Source organism: Coregonus clupeaformis, chromosome 20 (assembly GCF_020615455.1).
Source record: "Coregonus clupeaformis isolate EN_2021a chromosome 20, ASM2061545v1, whole genome shotgun sequence".
Taxonomy (NCBI): Eukaryota; Metazoa; Chordata; class Actinopteri; order Salmoniformes; family Salmonidae; genus Coregonus; species Coregonus clupeaformis.
In genome coordinates this window covers 65,265,157-65,291,535 of record NC_059211.1, presented here as the reverse complement: position 1 = coordinate 65,291,535, position 26,379 = coordinate 65,265,157, and positions in this window count along the sequence as shown.

Sequence of the window (26,379 nt, the reverse complement as noted above, 5' to 3'; positions counted from 1 at the left end):
CTTACTTACCCCCGTTTTGTTCCATCTGCAGTCACCCGTCCGGAACCTTCATCCAACCTCTGCCTGGTGGTCGGCGGCTGCCGACCCAGGATGGGATCAACCACTGCACCCCCAACAACTAATCAACGCCGCCCGCTCTGTTCCCTGGATTATTCAGCATCACTCTTGAATTTGTAATAAACACTCACCTTCGTTTCAACTTACCTTGTCCTGGTCTGCTTCTGGGTTCTGGCTTAGCAACTCGTGACATTTGGACAGGGTGGATATGGTTATATTGCGATATTGTCAATACAGTATATCGTAAAGTATCACTATGTAACTCGATTTCTTTCACCCCAATCCCTCAAATTAACGGTAAATAACTGAATTGTTTGCCCCACATTTAGCTAAGATGATTAGCTAGCCAGCTAAAATGTTTTATTTAGTTAGCAGTCGCATCTACAATAGTTTACTGTCAATAACATGTCTCCAAAAATGACGTGGTGTCTCCAATTGTGTTGACATTTTACAATTGCGATGCGCATCCATGAGTATCCACTTTCTGTAGCTCAGCTGGTAGAGCACGGCGCTTGTAACGCCAAGGTAGTGGGTTCGATCCCGGGACCACCCATACACAAAAATGTATGCACGCATGACTGTAAGTCGCTTTGGATAAAAGCGTCTGCTAAATGGCATATTATTATTATTATTATTATTATTTCCAGCCTTGTGTAGGTCTCCAATTTTGTCCCTGACATCCTTGGAGAGCTCTTTGGTCTTGGCCATGGTGGAGAGTTTGGAATCTGATTGATTGATTGCTTCTGTGGACAGGTGTCTTTTATACAGGTAACAAGCTGAGATTAGGAGCACTCCTGAGATCAGTCAATAAATGATTCTGGTATTGACTTATATGCCCCTGTCTTCATGTTGTTGCTGGACATATCTTTTTAAAAATGTGTGTAGGTCACCTAAATCATCAGAAAAATTGCCCCTCCTGAGAATTTTTTCAGGAGCCGCCACTGCAAGGAGGTATGGTAGGGTGGGCAAGGAGGTATGGTAGGGTGGGCAAGGAGGTATGGTAGGAAGGGCAAGGAGGTATGGTAGGGTGGGCAAGGAGGTATGGTAGGTTGGGCAAGGAGGTATGGTAGGGTGGGCAAGGAGGTATGGTAGGGTGGGCAAGGCCCCCTAGTGAGAGAGAGATGGGAGGAACAAGTTAGAGGCAGAGAGAGAGAAAGAGAGAATGTGTGTGAGAGAGAGAGAGAGAGAGAGAGGGAGAGAGAGAGAGAGAGAGAGAGAGAGAGAGAGAGAGAGAGAGAGAGAGAGAGAGAGAGAGCGAGAGAGAGAGAGAGAGAGAGAGGAGATGGGGAAGTAGTACGCATCATTGTAGACATGCTGAAAGAGGTTGGACAGAGAGAGATAAACAGGAAGCTGAACAGTCACCCGGAAAACAAGAAGATATATAGAACACTGGAACTGGAGAGAGAGAGAGAGAGAGAGAGAGAGAGAGAGAGAGAAGAAAGGGGGAGAACGTGGGAGAAAGATAGAGAGAGAGAGTTGTGGTAGAGCATCATGGAGAAAGTCTTCATCACCATGGTTACCCTTCTGTTAGGTGAGTTCACTCAGTTGTATTACAGTTTTATTACATACTGTAGGTATCTAGTGTGTGTTTTATGTATTCATGATAGAAAATAGTGTGTAACAGTACATTTAGAAAGATGAAGTGTTGGGGTGACAGGTTTTAATATGAACTGGACTATTTCTCATGTTTTCATGTGACAGCTCTGTGTCCAGTTGAGTCAGAGGGTTTGGCAGTGACTGGACTTGTAGGAGGACAGGTGAAAATCAAATGCTCACATATATTTGCACAGAGCAACAAAAAATACTTCTGCAAGGACACCTGCACTGGTTCAGATATTCTGGTTCAAACTGAGGACAGCAAGAACTATATTGAGAGAAGGAGATACAGTATAAATGACATAGGAGAAGGAGACTTCACTGTTACCATCAAGAGCCTGAAGATGTCAGACTCTGGGACCTACTGGTGTGGAGTGGATAGATTCTTCATAGACACGTCTCAGGAAGTGCTTCCCACAGTCCTGGACGGTACGTGTTTCATGTTGTTGTATTTACAGAGACATTTAATTTCACCGTTTCTCTTCAGTACTAGAACTCTATTGTCTTTAGTATAACATACATTGGTAATAGTATTAGTACTGAAGAGAAACAGTAATATTCAGTTTTAGTATTTAGCTGCACATCATTCTTATTAAGGGGCAGAATGTTGTCTATTACTCAGTATCACACTGTGGCTATTACACACAACACTTCCTGTTCAGCTTCCCTGTTCTAACAATACAGTCTGACATCGGTCTTATATTTTTCTTTTCAGCTCCGCCTATTCAGCCTGACATCACTAGGTCCAGTCTCCGCCCCCCTGTCATAGTAGTCATAACAACAGGTAACCTCTAAACCAGTGGTACTCATTATTGGACCCTGGCACTACACACCAAACCTTTATTAGTGGGATCAGGTGAGTAGTGCTGAGGCTAAAACTAAATGATCACCCCTTTGGGTCCCCAGGACCAGGATTAAGATACACTGCTCTAGACATAGATTGAGACAGTACATCTGCATTCTAAGCTGCCCAGCATCCAGATACCAGGGTATACGGTCCATTCAGAAAGTATTCAGACCGCTTGACTTTTTCCAAATTTTGTTATGTTACAGCCTTATTATTTTTTATTTATTTTCTTAATCAATCTACATACAATACCAAATAATGACGAAGCAAAAACAGTTTTTTAGAAATGTTTGCAAGTGTATTAAATATAAAAATCAAAATATCACATTTACATAAGTCTTCAGACGCTTTGCTACGAGACTCCAAATTGAGCTCAGGTGCATATTGTTTCCATTTATCATCCTTGAGATGTTTCTACAACTTGATTAGAGTCCAACTGTGGTAAATTCAAATGAATGGACATGATTTGGAAAGGCACACACCTCTAAACACCTGGAGAGTAAACATTCTATCTGCCTAATTCTTCTCTGCATGCACTCTCTCTCCCTCTCCATCCATCTCTCTCTTTCTCTCCCTGTGACTCTCTCTCCCTCTCCATCCATCTCTCTCTTTCTCTCCCTGTGACTCTCTCTCCCTCTCCATCCATCTCTCTCTTTCTCTCCCTGTGACTCTCTCTCCCTCTCCATCCATCTCTCTCTTTCTCTCCCTGTGACTCTCTCTCCCTCTCCATCCATCTCTCTCTTTCTCTCCCTGTGACTCTCTCTCTCCCTCTCCATCCATCTCTCTCTTTCTCTCCCTGTGACTCTCTCTCCCTCTCCATCCACCTCTCTCTTTCTCTCCCTGTGACTCTCTCTCCCTCTCCATCCATCTCTCTCTTTCTCTCCCTGTGACTCTCTCTCCCTCTCCATCCATCTCTCTCTTTCTCTCCCGTGACTCTCTCTCCCTCTCCATCCATCTCTCTTTCTCTCCCTGTGACTCTCTCTCCCTCTCCATCCACCTCTCTCTCTTTCTCTCCCCTGTGACTCTCTCTCCCTCTCCATCCATCTCTTTTCTCTCCCTGTGACTCTCTCTCTCCCTCTCCATCCATCTCTCTCTTTCCTCCCTGTGACTCTCTCTCCCCTCTCCATCCATCTCTCTCTTTCTCTCCCTGTGACTCTCTCTCCCTCTCCATCCATCTCTCTCTCTTTCTCTCCTGTGACTCTCTCTCCCTCTCCATCCATCTCTCTCTCTCTCCCTGTGACTCTCTCCCTCCATCACCATCTCTCTCTCTCTCTCTCTCTCTCTCTCTCTCTCTCTCTCTCTCTCTCTCTCTCTCTCTCTCTCTCTCTCTCTCTCTCTCTCTCTCTCTCTCTCTCTCTCTCTCTCACTCTGAGTAATGTGTGTTGTGTTCCACAGGATCTGTCTCTTCAACACACAGAGTGAGCCCAGACAAAGGGAACAACTGTCACAGTTCCCTCAGCCAGAACCCAAAAGCAGACCAGGACAAGGAGAGTTGAACGAAAGTGAGGGTTTATTCGGATACAAACAAAAGGTGCAGAATATTCCAGGGACAGAGCGGGCGGCGTGGATGAGTAGTTGGGGGTGCAGTGCAAGGTCCAGTGATGGCTCGGCAGCCGCCGACCATCAGGCAGAGTGGGGGTGAAGGTTCCGGACGTGCTGACTGCAGGTGAAACAAAAACGGAGGTAAGGACACAAAACTCAACAAAGTACAAAACAACAAAAACTCACGCTAGATACTCTAACTGATACGCAGATACACCTACTGTTCATGGCTAACGATCCGGCAGGAACTGGATGTTGGGCCAGAGCCTAAGAAAGGTGCTGATTAGGCCCAGGTGTGCAGATTGCTAATGGGAAGCAGGTGCGAAACCAGAGCGCTCCCGGAGCGTTCTCCAACCCTCGGGAAACTGGAGACTACGACCAGGACCCGACTCAGACAGCGGGATCGACAGTACCCCCTCCGACGAACGCCACCGGGCGGACTCCCGGAGCGCCAGGATGGAGGCGGTAAAAGTCCCTGATGAGATCCGCATCTAGGACCTGTCGCCGCGGAATCCAACTCCTCTCTTCAGGACCATACCCTCCCAGTCCACGAGATACTGAAACCCCGACCCCGCCGTCTGGAATCCATAATGCGACGCACCGTGTAGGCAGGACCACCTCCGATCATCCGAGGAGGAGGAGGAGGAGGCGGAGGAGGCAACAGAGGACTGAGGAAGACAGGCTTGAGGCAGGAGACAGAAAGGTGGGATGGACTCTGAGCGTCCCTCGGTAGTTTGAGTCGCACTGCCACTGGGTTGATCACCTTCTCCACCACAAACGGACCAATAAACTTCGGTAACAACTTCCTAGACTCAGTCCGTACGGAAGATCCCGTGTGGCCAACAAACCCTATCTCCGATGGTATAGGTGGGAGCGGGGGTCCGGCGACGATTCGCCTGGAGCGATACCGGTCCGACCCTCTAAGGAGTGCCTTTCTGGCCCGATGCCAGGTCCGGTGGCAACGACGAATATGGGCCTGAACAGAAGGCACAGAGAGCTCCTTCTCCTGAGAAGGGAACAGGGAGGGTTGGTAGCCATACAGGCACTGGAAGGGAGACATCCCAGTGGCAGATGTAGGGAGAGTATTGTGGGCATACTCAACCCAAGGCAACTGAGAGGCCCAGGAGGTGGGGTTGGAAGAGACCAGACAGCGTAGCGTGGATTCCATCTTCTGGTTGGCTCTCTCCGCCTGACCATTGGATTGGGGGGTGAAAACCAGATGTGAGACTGACTGTAGCTCCAATGGCCAAACAGAAGGACTTCCAGACAGCAGAGAGTAAACTGAGGGCCACGGTCGGAAACGATATCACTGGGCAAACCGTGGACCCTGAAAACCCCCTGACCAGGATCTCGGACGCCTCCGAGGCAGAGGGAAGCTTGGCAATAGGGCACAAAGTGGGCGAACTTGCTGAACCTGTCCACGATAGTCAGAACGACCGTGTTCCCCTCAGAAGCGGGCAACCCCGTGACGAAGTCCAGGGCCAGATGCGACCATGGACGCCGGGGAATAGGAAGGGGGGTGAAGTAGTCCAGAGCTGGGCCGATTGGTACTCTTATTCTGCGCACACACTGGACAGGCAGCAACAAAACCCCCGAGTATCCTCGGCCATGGCAGGCCACCAAAAACGTCTGCGAAGAAACGCCATTGTCCGAGCCACGCCAGGGTGACAAGCCATCTTACTGGCGTGGGGACCATTTGAGAACAGCAGGACGAACCGACTCAGGCACAAACAACCGACCGGGTGGACCGTTACCGGGTCGGGCTGAGTCCGAAGGGCCGCCAGCACCTCCTCCTCAATCTTCCACATAACTGCTCCCACGACGCAGTTCCGGGGGAGAATTGTCTCGGTCTTGGACCCACTCTCCTCCGTCTTGAGAACATCCGGGGACAAGGCGTCCGCCTTGCCGTTCTTAGATCCAGGTCGGAACGTCAGGACAAACTTGAATCGTCCGAAAAACAACGCCCACCTGGCCTGACGGGAGTTGAGACGTTTAGCCGATTGCACGTAAGCAAGATTCTTGTGGTCAGTCCAGACAATAAACGGTTGCTCCGCCTCCAACCAGTGGTGCCACTCCTCCAAGGCAAGTTTCACCGCGAGCAGCTCCCGGTTACCCACATCGTAATTCCTCTCCGCAGGCGAAAGGCGACAGAGTAGTAGGCGCAGGGATGGAGTTTACTGTCCGTGGAGCATCGCTGCGACAGGATGGCGCCAACTCCCACATCAGACGCGTCCCACTTCAACGACGAACTGACGGGCCGTGTCCGGTTGAGAGAGAATCGGTGCGTGGTGAACGTCTTCAAATCCAGAAACGCTCGATCCGCCTCCGGATTCCACTTGAAGGTCCTGATGCTGAAGTCAAGGCAGTTAATGGAGCGCCACACGGCTGTAATCCCGGATGAATCTGCGGTAGAAATTGAAACCCCAAAAATCTCTGGAGCTGCAATCTCGTACCGGGCTGGGCCCATTCCAGAATCGCTCTAACCTTCTCCTGGTCCATCCTAATCTCACCCCTGGAGATGATGTACCCGAGAAAGGATGTCGTGTGGGCGTGAAACTCGCACTTCTCGGCCTTCACGAACAGGCGATTCTCCAGTAATCGCTGCAGAACCTGCCGGACATGCTGGACGTGGTCGGAAGGTTCCTTCGAGAAGATCAGAATGTCATCCAGGTAAACAAACACGAAGAGACCGATCTATCTCTCAGGACGTTGTTCACCATACTCTGGAATACCGCTGGAGCATTGGTCAGTCCAAACGGCATCACCTGATACCAAGTGCCCCATCGGTGTATTGAAACCCGTCAACCACTCGTCCCCTCTCTGATCCGGACCAGGTGATACGACATTGCGTAGGTCTAACTTGGTGAACACCGTAGCACCCTGTAAGGAGTCGAAGGCAGAACTCATCAAGGGCAGGGGATACTTGTTCTTGACCGTGATGTCATTCAACCCCCGATAGTCAATACATGGTCGAAGAGAGCCATCCTTCTTACCCACAAAGAAGAATCCTGCCCCCCAGGGGTGATGACGAGGACGAACGAGACCAGCAGCTAGGGACTCCTTGATGTAGGTCTCCAACGCCTCACGTTCAGGGTCGGGAGATACTGTATAACCTTCCCTTGGGGTAGACAGCTCCAGGGACCAGGTTGATGGCACAATCATATGGTCGGTGGGGAGGGAGTGACAGAGCCTTCTGCTTACTGAAAACCTCCCCAAATCGTGATATGTCTCGGGAACCAGGGACAAATCTGGAGGTTTAGCCTCAATCACCTGACTGGGAACCGAATGGGGGCAGCAGTCCTGAGACAGTTAGCATGACAATCCAGGCTCCAACTTCGTTACCTTGCCCGTCCACCCAATCGAACGTGGGATTGTGTTCCTTCAGCCAGGGGTATCCAAGGACCAGAGGAACATGGGAAGACGGCAGAATGAAAAATGAAATCATCTCAGAATGATTCCCTGACAACCGCATCTTAACCGGTTCAGTCCTCATCGTGATACGTGCCAGACTACCGCCGTTCAGAGTGGTCGCTTCAATGGCTTCCGGCAATTGCTCCTTGGAAAGCCCCAGCTGCTCCACCAACTCGGCATCAAGAAAGCTTCCATCGGCACCTGAATCGATAAAAGCGTTAAGCGCTAAGCTCTGATTCCTGTTCACAAGGGTAGCGGAAGCGGGGTCTGACAGAGGTACTGAGAGGTTGAAACTGGCTCGCTAAAAAGTCCTCCCAACTTTAGCGGAGCCGGGCAGTTTGACGACCGCAGGGAGCAAGTGGAGATGTAATGTCCCGAGCGACCACAGTAGAGGCAGCAGTTGGTCCTACGTCTCTGTTGACGCTCCTCCTTGGTTAACCCGTGCCGCCCCCACTTGCATGGGTTCAGAATCGGAGAGAGGTCCTCTCCACTAATCCTTCGTGGTGGAGAATGATCGACGTGTTCTGGTCCACCACCCGACCCGACTGGGAACTGAGAAGCTGATCGATTGGAAGGACCCCATTGCTTCTCCCTCCTTCGCTCTCGGACTCGATTATCCACCCGAATAGACAAGGCTACCAAGCTGTCCAGGTCACTAGGCTCCGGATAGGAGATCAACTCATCCTTGAGCTGCTCCGACAGACCCTGGTAAAAGCCGCTTGCAAAGACTCCTCGTTCCACCCACTCTCCACAGCCAACGTCTTGAACTCGATCACGAAATCGGCCACGCTACGCAGTTCCTTGGTGAAGAGAAAACAGGCGCTTAGCCGCGTCCCCTCCCTCGGACGGAATGGTCGAAGAGCTTCCTCATCTCGGCCGTGAACCCCTGGTATGAAGCCATGCAGGGATCCTGCTCGTTCCCAAACGGCTGAAGCCCACTCCAGCGCTCGACCACGCAGCAACTCAATCACAAAGGCTATCCTAGCCTTGTCTGTGGCATAAGAGTAGGGCTGTAGATCGAACACTAATCCACACTGCATAAGGAAGGGAACGGCATCCTCCCAGCTCCCCCTCATATTTATCCAGCGTCGGAACCTTGGGCTCACGGAGGGACACAACTTCAGAAGCGGCAGGCGAGATGGGTGAAACCGGTAGTGGGTCCTCCACCGGACACTGGCGTTGGTTCTGGACCTCCATCAGGCCGGTAGAAAGGTTCCGAACTGACAACGCGATCTCCTGTAGTACCGTGCTATGATGGCCCAACATCTTCTCCTGCTGGGTAATGGCATGGCGAACTGAGTCCAGGTCCGCTGGGTTCATAATTGGCCGGATCGTTCTGTCACAGTTCCCTCAGCCAGAACCCAAAAGCAGACCAGGACAAGGAGAGTTGAACGAAAGTGAGGGTTTATTCGGATACAAACAAAAGGTGCAGAATATTCCAGGGACAGAGCGGGCGGCGTGGATGAGTAGTTGGGGGTGCAGTGCAAGGTCCAGTGATGGCTCGGCAGCCGCCGACCATCAGGCAGAGGTGGGGTGAAGGTTCCGGACGTGTGACTGCAGGTGAAACAAAAACGGAGGTAAGGACACAAAACTCAACAAAGTACAAAACAACAAAAACTCACGCTAGATACTCTAACTGATACGCAGATACACCTACTGTTCATGGCTAACGATCCGGCAGGAACTGGATGTTGGGCCAGAGCCTAAGAAAGGTGCTGATTAGGCCCAGGTGTGCAGATTGCTAATGGGAAGCAGGTGCGGAAACCAGAGCGCTCCCCGGAGCGTTCCCGAACCCTCGGGAAACTGGAGACTACGACCAGGACCCGACTCAGACAGCCGGGATCGTTACAACAACGAAGGGGTCAGTGTATTTTATTTGTTAGTTTTAGTGACTGAGTGATGTGATTGAATGATGTCATTGAGTGATGGCAATTAGTGTGTGTTTTATGTGTTGTGTTGAGTGATGTCATTGAGTGATGTCATTGAGTGTGTTTGTGATATTCTCTCCTCTTCCTCCTCCCTTTTTCTCTCCTGCCTCCTCTTCAGGGTTGTCATGGTGACGGTGACTATGAGGAGATAAAGGAGCGCCCCCTACAGTCAGACTCAGACGCTGCGCCCACCACCATCTACACCACCGCCAACTTACCCACAAGCCACTCTGACTCTCCCCACTACGCCAGCGTCAACTTCCACCAGAACCCCAGCGGCCCCAACGAAGCCAGAGTCACCATCACTAAAGAGGGCACTTCATCATGTGACTATGCTACTGTGAACTTTGGTTAAAGCCCCGCCTACTCTACTGTCAATCATCCACACAGCTCCTCTGAGGCTCCTCCCATCAACTCCACAGTCAGCAAACCCAGACACACCTGAGTCACTGGTGTCCAATCACAAGAGACATACACACACTGGCAACCAATCAAAAGAGACATACACACACTGGCAACCCCAGGCCTTTTCTCAATTAGATATGCTCTACTTCTGTGTCCTCTCTCACCTCCTTTTGAAAAATGGCAAAGGAGCGGACAGGCAGCGAGGAGAGTGAACGTGGACGAACATGAGCTTGTATGAAATGAGAAGCTCCTTCTCCACTCGCCCATCAGGCAAATTACATTTCAAATGACCTTTTCCTGATAGGTGGATCCCCAAATTAATGTGTAAAGTGATAAAAACAAATGAAGCTAGTTGTGCAAGACATTTTATAGATAAAAGGATAAGTAGCATATAGTTTTTCAATGTGTGCATGTTTTCTCCTCCGACAATACAACAGCTGATTCAAAGGGGGTGTGGCAGATGTCAAAACTTTTCCGTAGCAAGATACTCTTGTGTTTATTTGCCAAAAGGAGGAAGGGGGGACCGCCTTCTGTATATATCATCAAATTGACACACTCCCCGGCCACTTATTGGTTAACGGGTCACAGAGGAGAGAGGACGGAGGAGAGAGGACAGAAGAGAGAGGACAAAGGAGAGAGGACAGACTTTTGCCCAATCGAAAAAAGGCCCCAGAGACACCTGAGTCACTGGCAACCAATCACAAGTGCCATGCACACACTGGCAACCAATCACAAGGTCCATACACTCACTGGCGACCAATCACAAAGGCCATACACACACTGTCTACCAATCAAAAGGGACATATGTTACCTATATGCACTGACCTCTCTTTTTAGCTAATGGTTTTTTATTTCTTTGCTCATGCTCTCTCTCACTCTCCTCTCCTTCTCCATCTCTTCCACACACCCAGAAAGTAGCAGGTCTTGTTTCCTACATCTTCAAATGGGTTGCTGACAGGGAGAGGATATGAGGTTACTTCCTGTTCTCTCAGTGACAGTGAGTGTGCATGTCTTGAAAGTATGAGACGCCCGGTTCTTGCCAGTGTAGGCATCACTGGATTTGCAATCCAAATGCCCTGCTCAAAATCGACAGCGGGGCTCACTATAGGAGTGGAGTCTGGAGAAAGAAATACAAAGTACTCGATAACGGCAAAAAGCGCACTCACCCAATAGATTATTATTATTGTTGTTACTATAATGATGATTATTATAATAATTATTACCATTGTTATCATATTATTAATAATATCATTTAGATGATTATGATGATCATTATTATAATATATAATGATGATTATTATTACCCTGTACTATTATAATGTGAAGGTTTTTTCTGACTTCTAAACTAAATAAAAATCACATCTGACTTCTCTAGACCCTTCCTCCTGACAGCAAAGATAATTTATTATGGGCTGCACGTAGCCAGCAGTTAGGAACGTTGGGCCAGTAACTGCAAGGTAGCTGGTTCGAATCCCTAGGTGAAATAAGGCATTAAACCTAATTGCTCCTGGCTAAATTACATACATGTATTATAATGACAAGATATTGGACTGTCTACTCTAACAATGGGCACAAAAACACTTGTGACAAGGTCTGAAGAGTGTACGTACATACACAGACGCATTCTCCTTCTCTCTCTAGATTCTCCTCCCTCAGATTACTCTCCTGGTGCAGGACAGTCAGAGTACTGGTAAGTTTCATGTCTACTGATTTCAGCGGTGGCTAAAATAAAATGGTGTTCTATTATTTGGTAGCAGGGGCTGTGTTGTCATGGTGTTACGAACCCCGTGGCTTTAAACGTCTAGGGTGGATGGACAAGAGACCCGTAACATAATTCATGCAAATTAGAATCGTGACATGGAACAGTGAGAACAACAACTACACGACAACCATAAACTACCGTCAAAGATAAAATGTTTATTTTTGAACACAGTAAAGGTTTGGGAAAAAGGGCTGAGCAGGACCCAAGAAATGAAACAATAGTGTAAAAAAAAACTAAACTGATCTTGCCTGCCTCAAGAACCGCTAAGCTACTGCTAATCATACAAAAATACAGTGGGTGGTCCTCTCAGGTCTAACTAGTGTTTTTAGACAGTTTTCTTCCTACGGGTAATGTATGCCCAAGGGCAACTTGCTTAAATTCCCCTTTTCCCAGAAAGACAAAGTTAACAAACAGAGTAACCAGCAAATGAGTACACAAAACACCACAGTATCCATACTCACATACGGAAATAGTCTCTCACAAATTTACCAAACAGAGTAACCAACAAATGAGTGCGTACACAGGACACCACAGTATCCATACTCACATACGGAAAATAGTCTCTCACAACAAACACAACTGACTGGCTTTTAAACAATGGGATGTGTGATTGAAAAACCAGAAACAGGTGGTGCAACGCAAAGGAATGTCCACTGATTGGTCTACCTCAGCAATCAGCAGACACCCCAACGACCACCGATCAGGAACATACAGGACACCTGTGATTAGGGCAGAAGGAGAGGAAAAACACAAAAAGACACAGGATACCTGTATCCGTAACAGATGGTGTATATGTTAGTCTCTCAGAGGCCTAGAGGAAGTGATGCAACACTTTAGGTTTTATGGAGAGCTGCTGCTGACACCATGGCCTCTGTTGCTATGGTTACTATGATCACTATCTTACTCAGAGTCTCTTCATTTATCAGACCTTTTGTCACGGTTTCGGCCGAGGCTGCCTCTCTTCCTTGTTCGGGCAGGCTTCGCGTTTGTTGTCTCCGAAGATACTAGCTGCCACCTTGTATGTTTCATGTTCGTTTGCTTTTGTCTGATTGTTTTCACACCTGTTATCATTTAGTGTCCTATTTAGTTCTCAGCTGTGTTTGTCAGGTGTTGTGTGTTATTGTTCTGTACTGTCGTATTTGCTGGTCGTTTGACTATTTCGCTCAGTTGAGCTTACTACTCCACTGCGCTGGGCGTATTTACGCAATCTGTTTTTCGTGGCGCCTTATTTTGGTCGCCACGCGCGTTGCTCGCCTTGGGCGAGTTTTCCTGTTTGCCTTATTGGTAATTTTGACTAAAGTCTTTTGGATTATTGACTCCGGTGTCCTTGCGCTTGATTCCACCCATACACCCACCTACAGCCAACCTTGACAGAATAACACACCTAGTATGGAATCAGCAGGAGCCGCTGCAGCCCAGGCGGCGCTGGAGGACCGGGTCCTCCAACAAGGCGACCAGATCCAGCAGATGGGGACCGCACTGCAGGAGGTGATCACTACCATCAGAGGCTGGGGAACGCCGCCACCACCACCCTCCCTGCCAGCACCATCGGCCAGTCAGCCCATTCCCGCACCGGAACCTCGAGGAGTCCGACTCTCGCTCCCGAGGGCTTACGATGGGACCGCGGCCGGGTGCCAGGGTTTCCTTCTCCAGGTGGAGCTGTACCTGGCCACCGTGCACCCGGCGCCCTCGGGACATGAGAGCGTGTCCGCCCTGATCTCCAACTGTGGTCGGGGAGGACACACCGCGGCTAGGTGCTGGGGATGGCCTCCTAAGGGAGAGGACGACAGGTCCCGCACTGGGGATTCCTTCCAGGTGAGTAGGCGCCCCACTCACCCAGAGCTCTCTGCTACACATTTCTGTATGCCTGTGAGTTTCCACAGGTAGCACCTCATTCCCAGCATAAGGCGCTGGTAGATTCAGTCGCGGCTGGGAATTTTATTGATAAGAAGTTTGGTTTAGCTTTAGGGATTCCCCTTCTTCCTGTTGATGTCCCTTTCCCCGTTCATGCCTAGATAGCCGTCCCGTTGGGGCGGGCTTGATCAGGGAGGTCACTGCGCCACTTGAGATGTGTGCGCAGGGGGTCATCAGGAGATGATTCAGCTATTTCTGATTGCCTCTCCTGCGTATCCGGTGGTGCTGGGCCTGCCCTGGTTGAGTACCCATAACCCATCTATTTCGTGGCAGGAGGGGCTCTGATGGAGTGGTCTGCCCAGTGTGTGGGTAGATGTTTAAGCGTTTCCGTGAGGGCTACCTCGGTGGAGAGTCCAAACCAGGTGCCCGCGTTGCACGTTCCCCCTGAGTATGGGGATTTGGCTGTGCGTTTGTAAGTCGAGGGCGACGCAGTTGCCGCCCCAAGGCAGGGAGATTGTGCGATAGACCTCCAGGCAGGAGCTGCGCTCCGCTGAGTCATGTGTATCCTCTGTCTCAGGAGGAGAAGAAGCTATGGAGACTTACATAGACGAATCTCTGAGCAAGGATACATCGGCCTTCCACTTCCCCTGCGTCCTCGAGTTTCTTTTTTTGTGAAGAAGAAGGATGGTGGTTTGCGCCTGTGCATCGATTACCGTGGTCTCAATCAGATCACGGTGAAGTATGAGTTATCCACTCCCGCTGATTGCGACCATGACTGAGTCCTTGCATGGGGGCGCGTTTCTTCACGAAATTAGATCTCAGAGCGCATACAACTTGGTGCGCATCAGGAGGGCGATGAATGGAAGACAGCCTTTAGTACCACCTCGGCCATTACGCAGTATCTTGTCTATGCCATACGGGTTGATGAACGCTGTCACACCCTGGCTCTGGGACTCATTATGTTGAGCCAGGTTGCATTCTATGTGTTTATTTCTATGTTGGTAGTTCTGTTGTGTCTATTTCTAGGTTGTTCAAATGACTCCCAATCGGAGGTAACAGTGTCAGCTGTCGGCCTACATTATCTCTGATTGGCTATATTTAAACTGTGTGTTTTCACCTTGTGGTTGGGGTTTTGTTCCAGTATCAGTCTTTGTCACTGTGGACTTCACGTATCGTCATTGTTTGTTGTTTTGGTGTTCTATACTTTAATATAATAAAGTCATGTTCGCTATGCTGCGCTTTAGGTCTCCTCATTGGACGATCGTGACAAACGCTCCGTCAGTTTTCCAATCATTCGTGGATGAGATCTTCAGGGACATGCAGGGCAGGGTGCCGTTGTGTACATTGATGACATTATCGTGTACTCGCCTACCCGTGCCGAGCAGGTGTGGCCCTGTGCGTAGAGTGTGGGAGGCTGGTGGAGCACGACCTATATGTTAAGGCAGAGAAGTGTCTGTTTTTCCAGGAGTCGGTCTCCTTTTTGGGGTATCAGTTGTCTGCGTCAGGGGTGAAGATGGAGGAGACCTGTAGGTCGGGCCGTGGTAATTGGCAAACACCAACCACTGTGAAGGGAGGTGCCAGTTTTGGGGTTTGCGATTACTCGGAGGTTTATCCGGGGTTTTGGACAGTGGCAGCTCCCATCACGTCTCTCTCTCTTGAAGGGAGTCGGTCGTCTGCAGTGGTCGGCCGAGGCGGACAGGGCGTTTGGGAGGCTGAAGGACCTGTTCCGGCTCCCGGGTGCTAGCGCATCCGGATCCCTCTTTACCATTTCAGGTACGAGGTTGACGCGTCTGAGGCCGGTACAGGAGCCGTGCTTTCACAACGGTCAGGCGCGCCACTAAACTCCGCCCTGTGCTTTTTGTTCAAAAGCTCAGTCCGCGGAGCGAAACTATGACGTAGGGGACAGGAGCTGTTAGCTTCGTGGTACAGGCCCTAAAGGTGTGGAGGCACTGGCTTGAGGGGGCTCCAACACCCTTTCCTCATTTTGACGGACCACCGTAACCTGAGTACATCCGGGCAGCGAGGAGGCTAAACCCTCGGCAGGCTAGATGAGTATGTTTTTGACCCGTTTACGTTTAAGATCACGTACATCCCTGGGTCCCAGAACGGTAAGGCAGATGCGCTGTCTCGGGCGGTATGACACGGAGGAGAGGTCCGTGGAGCCCACTCCCCATACTGCCGGAGTCGTGTCTGGTGGCACCGGTAGTGTGGGAGGTCGATGCTGAGCTCGAGCGAGCGTTACGCACCCGACCCTAGTCCGCCACAGTGCCCGGAGGGTCGGAATGCACGTTCCGCTCGAGGTTCGGGATCGATTGATCTATTGGGCTCACACGTCACCCTCCTCTGGACATCCGGGTATCGGCCGGACAGTGCACTGTCTTAGTGCCAAGTACTGGTGGCCAGTTGGCAAGGGATGTGAGGGTTTATGTTTCCCCTGCTCGGTGTGCGCCCAGTGTAAGGCGCCTAGACATCTGCCTAGGGGTAAGTTACTACCCCTGCCCGTGCCACAACGACCATGGTCCCACCTCTCGGTGGATTTCCGTACTGACCTTCCTCCGTCACAGGGAATACCACTATACTGGTCGTTGTGGACCGGTTTTCTAAGGCCTGTCGTTTGCTCCCCATGCCGGGCCTTCCTACCGCCCTGCAAACTGCCGAAGCCTTATTCACCCATGTGTGTTCGGCACTACGGGGTACCCGAGGATATTGTGTCTGATCGAGGTCCCCCAATTTACCTCCAGAGTCTGGAGGGCCTTTATGGAGCGGTTGGGGGTCTCGGTGAGCCTCACCTCGGAGTTACCACCCGGAGAGTAATGGGCAGGTGGAACGTGTAAACCAGGATGTGGGTAGGTTTCTAAGAACATACTGCTAGGACCGGCCGGAGGAGTGGGCAAGGTCACGTTCCCTGGGCCGAAATGGCTCCAGAATTCCCCTACGCCATTCCTCCACTAACCTAACCCTTTCCAATGTGTGTTAGGTTACCAGCCGTTTCTGGCACCCCTGGCAAGCAGAGCCAGATCGAGGCTCCTGCGGTGGATGAGTGGGCGAGGCGCTCGGAGGAGACATGGAACGCTGCACATGTCCACCTGCAGCGGGCCCTCCCGGCGTCATAAGGCGGCGCCCGATCTCCACCGCAGTGAGGGACCGGTGTACGCACCTGGTGATCGAGTCTGGCTCTCTACCAGAAACCTGCCCCTCCGCCTGCCCTGTCCGAAACTGGGTCGGGCGGTTTGTAGGGCCATTTAAAGTCCTGGGAAGGTTGAGCGAGGTGTGTTATAAGTTACAGCTACCTGTTGAATATAAAAGTATTAACCCCTGCGTTCCATGTGTCCCTTCTCAGGCCGGTGGTAGCTGGCCCACTCCAGGAAAGTGAGATCAGGAGACTCCTCCGCCCCCATTGGACATCGAGGGGCACAGGCGTCACTCCGTGAGGTCCATCTTGGATTCGGGACGTCGGATGGGGGTCTCCAGTATCTAGTGGAGTGGGAGGGGTACGGTCCGGAGGAGCGGTGCTGGGTGCCGAGGAGAGACATTTTGGACCCGTCTCTGCTGACGGAATTCCATCGTGGGCACCACGCACCCTGCTCCGCGTCCTCCGGTCGTCCCCGAGGCCGGAGTCGGCGCACGTCTGGAGCCGCGCGTCAAGGGGGGTACTGTCACGGTTTCGGCCGAGGCTGCCTCTCTTCCTTGTTCGGGCAGGCTTCGGCGTTCGTTGTCTCCGGAATACTAGCTGCCACCGTTGTATGTTTCATGTTCATTTGCTTTTGTCTGATTGTTTTCACACCTGTTATCATTTAGTGTCCTATTTAGTTCTCGTTGTGTTTGTCAGGTGTTGTGTGTTATTGTTTCGTGTACTGTCGTATTTGCTGGTCGTTTGACTATTTCGCTCGGTTGAGCTTACTACTCCACTGCGCTGGAGCGTATTTACGCACCTGTTTTCGTGCGCCTTTATTTTGGTCGCCTACGTGCGTTGTTCCGCCTTCGGGCGAGTTTTCCTGTTTGCCTTATTGGTAATTTTGACTAAAGTCTTTTGGATTATTGACTTCGGTGTCCTTGCGCTTGATTCCACCCATACACCCACCTACAGCCAACCTTGACACCTTTATGTTCTGTCTGTCTGTCTGTCTGTCTAACTGTCTGTCTAACTGTCTGTGTGTCTGTCTTCCTGGCTGCCTGTCTGTCTGTCCGTTTCTTTGTCTGTCTGTCTCTTTGTCTGTCTGTCTGTCTGTTTGTCTGTCTGTCTGTCTGTCTGTCTTACTAAACAGCTGACCAACCTTCCAACCTACCTTACTTTATTGAGCGATCTATCCACCAATCGACCTATTGACAGTTGCAGCTATCCATCTATGATATGTATAGTGTGGAAAGCATAGGGTTTGCAAAAATCTGGTAATTTCTGGAAAAACTGGGAATTTTGAGTCTCTCCTCTTGTCTGTGGTCAGGTCTGATTGTATCAATGATATATACAGTATTCTGTAAAGTCTCTTCTCCTGTCTGTGTTTGGGTCTGATGGTATCTATGATATATACAGTACTCTGTAAAGTCTCTCCTCCTGTCTGTGGTCAGGTCTGATGGTATCTATGATATATACAGTACTCTGTAAAGTCTCTCCTCCTGTCTGTGGTCAGGTATGATGGTGTGGACCAGTATTGGTCTGGTAGTCATGGTGACAGTGTTAGGACTGGTCCTGCTCCTGTTCTCCAGACAGAGGAGAGGAACCAGGAGAACACCACCACCACCACCACCAGTCTCCTCCAATACACAACCTGACCCTACTGGAGAGGTGAGAGATACAAGGGCGTGTGTGTGTGTGTGTGTGTGTGTGTGTGTGTGTGTGTGTGTGTGTGTGTGTGTGTGTGTGTGTGTGTCCATAACAACTTCTAGAGTAGAGGTGATAGACAGGGAGGTTGTGTGTGATGGTAAACTAAACATCTAAGGATTGACTGTGTGAGTCTACAGCATCCTCTAGTGGGTTTCTACTGTAGTCTGTTATCATTCCTCAATCTGTCAACATGAAGAACCTGCTGCAAACAACACTTGTTCATTAGACAGCTCTGTTTCAACAGATAATGGATTCTCAGACTCATAGGCTGCGTTAACACAGGCAGCCCAATTCTGATCTTAATAATTGGTCTTTTGACCAATCAGATCAGATATGTTGCCAATAATTGATGTCTGTGTAAATGCAGCCATTTTAACCATGTAGTTCTTCATTGACATTGTTTGGTTTGCACCTTGACTCACGTTGGTTGAGGGCCTCCACTTCTTTTCATATCTGACCATGTAGTTGTTGTCATTGGTTCTCTATGCAGGTTGACTGTGTGTATGAGGAGATCAGAGAGGCAGACAGACAGACACACTCCCTGTGGTCATCTCTTCAGTCTACTCTACTGCCAACTCACCTACCAACTCTACAACCTACCCTGCTAGCCAATCCTCTACAACCTACCCTGCTGGCAAACCTTCTACAACCTACCCTGCTGGCCAATCATCTACAACCTACCCTGCTGGCAAACCCTCTACAACCTACCCTGCAAGCCAATCCTCTACAACCTACCCTGCTGGCCAATCCTCTACAACCTACCCTGCTGGCCAAGCCACTACAGCCTACCCTGCTAGCTCTGCCACAGGTATTCCACAGATTCATAGGTAACTGCATACGTGGAGTGTGTTTGAAAGTGGGCGTTGCCAAATAAGTGGGATGAGCAATGTAAGTGGGTGTATGGAAACCTAACAGCTAATTGGGCAGTTTGGTTGCCACTCAAGATCGATTTGCGTGGCTGCTTGCTGCTTCCTTGTAGCATTTTAGCTAACCCTAACCCTTTTCCTATCCTTAACCTCATTCTCCAAACCTACTAGGTTAGTTCTCCTAACCTGCCATGTTAATTATCCTAAACTGCCATGTTAATTATCCTAACCTGCCATGTTAATTATCCTAACCTGCCATGTTAAATCTCCTAACATGCTACGTTAATTATCCTAACCTCCCACGGTAATTATCCTAGCCAGCATGAAAATGTATGCACTCACTAACTGTAAGTCGCTCTGGATAAGAGCGTCTGCTAAATTACAAAAATCTAAAATCTAACCTGCCACATTAATTATTCTAACATGCCATGTTAAATCTCCTAACATGCCACATTAATTTTCCTGACCTCCCACGGTAATTATCCTAGCTTGCCTAACTGGCTTAGCTAAAATGCTACAAGGAAAACAGCAAGCAGCCACGCAAAACAGTCTTGAGTGGCAACCAATCTGCCTAATTAGCTGTTATATTTCCATACACCCACTTATGTTGATCCTCCCGGTAATATCGCAATGCCAACTTTTAGACACGCTCCACATATGGTGTTACCCATACTTGATTCCACACTGTGACATCTATGCTAACGCTATCTGCCACAAATATTATATAAATCCAAGCTATTCTACTGCAGATCGCCCAGCTTCTCTCATCTACTCCAATATGGATCTACCCAAAGATTCTAGAGTCTCTTCAAGCCCTCCAACAGCCAGTGGAACCCAGGATGATTCCATCTATTCTACAGCCCAGTTACCCAAAGATACTGTAGAATCTACAAGATACCCTGCTGTACACCTCTCTAAAGACACTCCAGAAGACGCCATCTACTCTATAGCCTAGCTACCCGAAATAATGTAGGACTATATAATCTATACAAGGGATACGTCTCAAATAACACTCTATTACCTATCCCCCATATGGCCCTGGTCAAAGGCAGTGCTCTATAGAGAACAAGGTGCCATTTGGGATGAAGGGAAGCTCCCTGTAGAGAGATGAAGGGTTGTCACCACAGAGCCGCCATCTTGGAATGACATGAAAAAACCCATGTTTCAAATCCTCCTTGACATATTGTATTCAAACAGCTCATGTGGTTTTACTGTATCATGTAAAATATGAACATATGGGTTTAAAATCAATTTTATCTCCAGATTTTGTTAAAGTCAACCAACATTATAGTAAATATTTGTGTAAATATGAACTATGTGTTTAGTCATATCATTTTGGCTTCATTTTGGCTGTTATAATAATGAAGACAGTAATACCATAATAGTCAGTTGTACCTTTGAGATTTACATATCTATTATATATGTACATAAACTGTACCTTTTAACTTTTAAAGCACTTCATTAAAACTCATCAAAATGTTTAAAACAGTGTGAATGTGTAGTATTAGTGTGTGTAGTGTGTGTTTTTCAGTGTGTGTGGAGAAAGAGGAAGACTGAGACACACCCACTCCTTACACACACACACACACACACACACATCCACCCACCCACGCACACACATACACACACGTACGCACGCACACACAGATACACACACACACAGATACAGTGGGGAAAAAAGTATTTAGTCAGCCACCAATTGTGCAAGTTCTCCCACTTAAAAAGATGAGAGAGGCCTGTAATTTTCATCATAGGTGCACGTCAACTATGACAGACAAATTGAGAAAGAAAAATCCAGAAAATCACATTGTAGGATTTTTTATGAATTTATTTGCAAATTATGGTGGAAAATAAGTATTTGGTCACCTACAAACAAGCAAGATTTCTGGCTCTCACAGACCTGTAACTTCTTCTTTAAGAGGCTCCTCTGTCCTCCACTCGTTACCTGTATTAATGGCACCTGTTTGAACTTGTTATCAGTATAAAAGACACCTGTCCACAACCTCAAACAGTCAAACTCCTAACTCCACTATGGCCAAGACCAAAGAGCTGTCAAAGGACACCAGAAACAAAATTGTAGACCTGCACCAGGCTGGGAAGACTGAATCTGCAATAGGTAAGCAGCTTGGTTTGAAGAAATCAACTGTGGGAGCAATTATTAGGAAATGGAAGACATACAAGACCACTGATAATCTCCCTCGATCTGGGGCTCCACGCAAGATCTCACCCCCGTGGGTCAAAATGATCACAAGAACGGTGAGCAAAAATCCCAGAACCACACGGGGGACCTAGTGAATGACCTGCAGAGAGCTGGGATCAAAGTAACAAAGCCTACCATCAGTAACACACTACGCCGCCAGGGACTCAAATCCTGCAGTGCCAGACGTGTCCCCCTGCTTAAGCCAGTACATGTCCAGGCCCGTCTGAAGTTTGCTAGAGTGCATTTGGATGATCCAGAAGAGGATTGGGAGAATGTCATATGGTCAGATGAAACCAAAATAGAACTTTTTTGGTAAAAACTCAACTCGTCGTGTTTGGAGGACAAAGAATGCTGAGTTGCATCCAAAGAACACCATACCTACTGTGAAGCATGGGGGTGGAAACATCATGCTTTGGGGCTGTTTTTCTGCAAAGGGACCAGGACGACTGATCCGTGTAAAGGAAAGAATGAATGGGGCCATGTATCGTGAGATTTTGAGTGAAAACCTCCTTCCATCAGCAAGGGCATTGAAGATGAAACGTGGCTGGGTCTTTCAGCATGACAATGATCCCAAACACACCGCCCGGGCAACGAAGGAGTGGCTTCGTAAGAAGCATTTCAAGGTCCTGGAGTGGCATAGCCAGTCTCCAGATCTCAACCCCATAGAAAATCTTTGGAGAGAGTTGAAAGTCCGTGTTGCTCAGCGACAGCCCCAAAACATCACTGCTCTAGAGGAGATCAGGAGATCTGCATGGAGGAATGGGCCAAAATACCAGCAACAGTGTGTGAAAACCTTGTGAAGACTTACAGAAAACTTTTGACCTGTGTCATTGCCAACAAAGGGTATATAACAAAGTATTGAGAAACTTTTGTTATTGACCAAATACTTATTTTCCACCATAATTTGCAAATAAATTCATTAAAAATCCTACAATGTGATTTTCTGGATTTTTTTTCCTCATTTTGTCTGTCATAGTTGACATGTACATATGAAGAAAATTACAGGCCTCTCTCATCTTTTTAAGTGGGAGAACTTGCACAATTGGTGGCTGACTAAATACTTTTTTCCCCCACTGTACATACACACTGAAAAACCACAGAGAGAGCAGACTCAATAGCATCACTGGTACTGTAACAGGAGTAGTAAAGGGTTGAGTGATTGTAGAGAGTACAGGGAGATATGAGACTTCACTGGGAGAGAATCATGATGACTGTCTGTATCACTATACTACATCTCCTCTCAGGTAGGTTTACAGTACACTGTTACACTAGAGACTGGTCCTAGATCAGGTCTACACTGTTACACTAGAGACTGGTCCTAGATCAGGTCTACACTGTTACACTAGAGACTGGTCCTAGATCAGTCAACATTCTATGGGTCAGTTAGTGTCAAGTAATATCAAGTACTGGAGGGACAGATGAAGGAGCTTCGTTGTGAATACTCCTTCACCAACCAGGACAATATCAAGTACTTCTGTCGGATCGATGACCACCTATCCTGCCGGGACCTGATCCGGACCGGGAAGCATGACGTCTGGGTGAGAGAGGGGAGATTCTCTATGTACGACAACACCACTGCTGCGGTCTTCACTGTCATTATAGACATGCTGAGCCTGAAGGATTCTGGGAAATACTGGTGTGGAATGGACATCTTCTTATTGCCGGATGATGTCAGTGAGATTCAACTGCAGGTTCTATAGCTCTGCTCCTATTGGTTTACCCACTGCCCTAAGGCAGTATCAGCCTGAGACAAAATTATGCACACACCTGCAGCCAATAGGAGTACAGGTGTCCCTATAAGAGGGGATGCCTCCCCTCAATCAGCCCCCCTTTATCTTCAGCGACTGGACTAGACTGAAGAAGCCAAGAAGAGACGAAAAAGACTCAGGACGAAGATACGCCGTCGATTTTCCAGTTCATCGACGTCGTCCTAAATGAGCGCACCAGGAGATTTTCCACCCCCAAAAGCTATTTTCAGAGCTCAATGCCGTTGTTCCTCTATGGCGACTACGGACCCCCACGACTTGTGTTTCGTGTGTTTGGGTGCGCAGCACGCCAAAGACGGAACCGGCGTTCCCCCTAATTGCGCCTCTCCTGCGCCTCCTTCCTATGAAGGAGAGGAAGCAGCGTTGGGCGTTCTTTAGGGAGGATATTCCCTTAGAGGACGTACTGTCTATACTAGCCTCCGCTTCAGAGGCGTCGTCAGACGGTGCTGAATCAGAGGATGACAAGGAGGGAGGAGATGAGATGGATATTCCCATGGAACAGTCCGACCCTCACACTCAAACTTTTAAGACCCCCTTTCCATTGGAAAGCGAGAGGTCTTATGGCTCCTTGGGCGATGACGACACGGGCTCTGACACGTCAGTAGCCCTGTCCTTCGCAGCGGCCTCTCTGCGCTCAGACTTCCCTGGGCTCATTGAGCGGGCGGCCAAACGACTGGAGATAGCGCTGCCCCCATTCCCCCCTGCGGAGGTGGATATGATGGAGGGCGGACCTATTCTCGGCCGAGGAAGGCAGCTGAGCCATTGGCTCCGGCTATGCCTTCTCTCAGCAAATATGTCGAGGGCTCATGGGAGGCACACTTGGCGGCGCGTTCGCCGGCCAAGATGTACTGCCCATTCACAAGAGTGGAAGGACGAGAGAGGGCTGCCAGGGGAATCCCTAGGCTCGAGAGCGCCATGGCGGCGTATCTAGTGCCAGGTTCGAGTCCCTGGGCGGCCTCCAAGAAAGCCACTCTACCAACCCAAAAGGACAGGCTCACAGCACAGCTGGCAGAGAAGTCCTTTACGTTGGGAGCCCAGGCTGTGTCAGCAGCAAACAACATTGCCCTCCTCGCGGCCTCCCTATCCCGTTTATCGACGGGAAGGTCTGAGTTAACGAGTGAGGAGGTGGAAGAGGCGTCCAGGATTTCTGGCGCTATTCTCCATCTGACACAGGCGTCTGCTATCTGCGTGGGAAGGTCCATGGCCACTTCGGTGGTTATTGAACGTCACCTCTGGCTATCATTGACTGCCATGAAGGAGACTGACCGAGCGTCGCTGCTCAACACCCCCCTCTCTGACGACGGGCTCTTTGGAGTTGCTGTCAAAGAGGCGACGGAGCGTTTTAAGAAGTTAGACGAAGACAGGAAGCAGCTGGCTCGACACCTGCCATTGGCAGGGAGATCCAGCCATACGCCAGCAAAACCGTCCACCTCGACCGCCCCCGGTAGATCTTCTACGGTGAGGCGGCGTGTCAGGCGTCAGACGTCGGCCACTAGCAGCAGGAGAGCGGGCCCCGCCCCCCCAGCAGCACCCGTGGTCACGACGATTCCGCCAGCGAGAGAGGTTGTCGTCAAGTCGCCCTGGCAGCACCCTAAGGGGACGCAGAAGAGGCGAATACAATGACGGGACGAGGGGGAGAGAATGGGAGATGGCTCGTCGTGGGACGCGACTGAGCCCACTGTTCCCCCCCACCCTTCTGTTCGGGGCTTGGAGGGAAATGTTTGTTTTCATGTGTTTAATAAAGAGTTGGCTCCCACTGACATTGTCACAAGAGAGCCCTTTTTCCATGACACGTTGGAGAACGTTCAGAGTACTTCACGCCCTTTGTTTCTCTCCCATCACTCTGAGTGTAGCTCAACCCACCTAGGGTGTGTAGCTGAGCACACACAAGAGAGGAGAGAGAAAAAGGTAGCAAGACGCAGCCTTAGCTCACCTCATAAAAATCTTACACTACAGACTCCTAGGAGCACTGTAGTGAAGGTCTCACATAGCAGGCTACAGTCTCAGTCAGAATATGACATGAAGACGCAGCCGCTAGTTGGGAATGACGCTTTGTCTCAGGCTAATGCCTCAGTCAGCGCAGTTCAGACCCGTGCTGCGTTCACGGAGGGCCGGAATACTAGAGTTACGGAAGTAACCAACGTATTGACGCCCCCACTCACCACAGAACGTATTGATTCTCAACACTCTGTATGTAGCCCGACTCACCAGAGGTGTGTAACGGAGCATACACAGGAGGCGAATGTGAGGAAGGTATCAGGGCACAGCCCTATGTTACCGAGGAGAGACCTCATGTCACAGACTCCTAGGAGCTCTGTAGAGAGTCTCTCATGACAGATTGCAGTCTCGGTCAGAGTATGACATGATGACGCGATCTACATACGGGGATGTCGCTCTGTCTCAGGCTAATGCCTTAGTCAGCGTAGTACAGACTCATACTGCGTTCAAGGAGGGCCGGAATACTAGAGTTACAGGCGTAACCAACGTATCAGCGCCCCCGTTTAACACAGAACGCAATGATACCCACTACTCTCAGCCCACCTAGAGTGCGCAGTTGAGCAGACTCATGTGACTAGTGAAAAAGAGGTATCATGGCGTCACCTTGTGGTACGAGTTAGAGACCGCACTTTGAAGACTCTTAGGAGTACTGTAGTGGATGGTTCTCATGGCAGGCAGCAGTCTCGGCCAGACAATGGCATGATGACGCAATTGCTATCCGGGGATGGCGCTCTGTCTCAGGTTGACACCTTAGTCAGCGCAGTTCAAACCCGTGCTACGTTCACGGAGGGCCGGAATACTAGAGTTACAGACGTAACCAACGTATTAGGGCCCCCGATTCTCTCAGAACGTGCTGATATTTCCTCTCCCTTTCGAGGGGGGCCCGCCTCGGGCTGTTCCACCACCTCAGTGCTGGGGAATAGTGGCGGCAAGGGCCATAGAGGAATACAGGTCCTTCCTACTGAATGTACCACAGCTTCGCGCGCGCCCGCTTTCTCTGCATTGCTGGCAGTGGCAACGAAGCTGTACCCTCTCACGCTGGCTAGAACAGACGTTGCAGAAGGGTTATGCCCTCCAATTCCATCGGACCCCACCCCCATTCAGGGGAGTGGTGGAGACGGTGATGAAAACGCCAGAAAAAGTGGCCGCTCTGATGTCAGAGATTACGGAACTTTTGGCGAAGGAGGCGGTCACAGTAGTTCCCCAGGAGCAAAGGAACAAGGGGCTATATTCGCCTTATTTACTAGTGCCCAAAAAGACGGGGGGAGTGAGGCCGACATTGGATTAACGCACTCTCAACGAGAGCGTAACCAAACGGCCCTTCC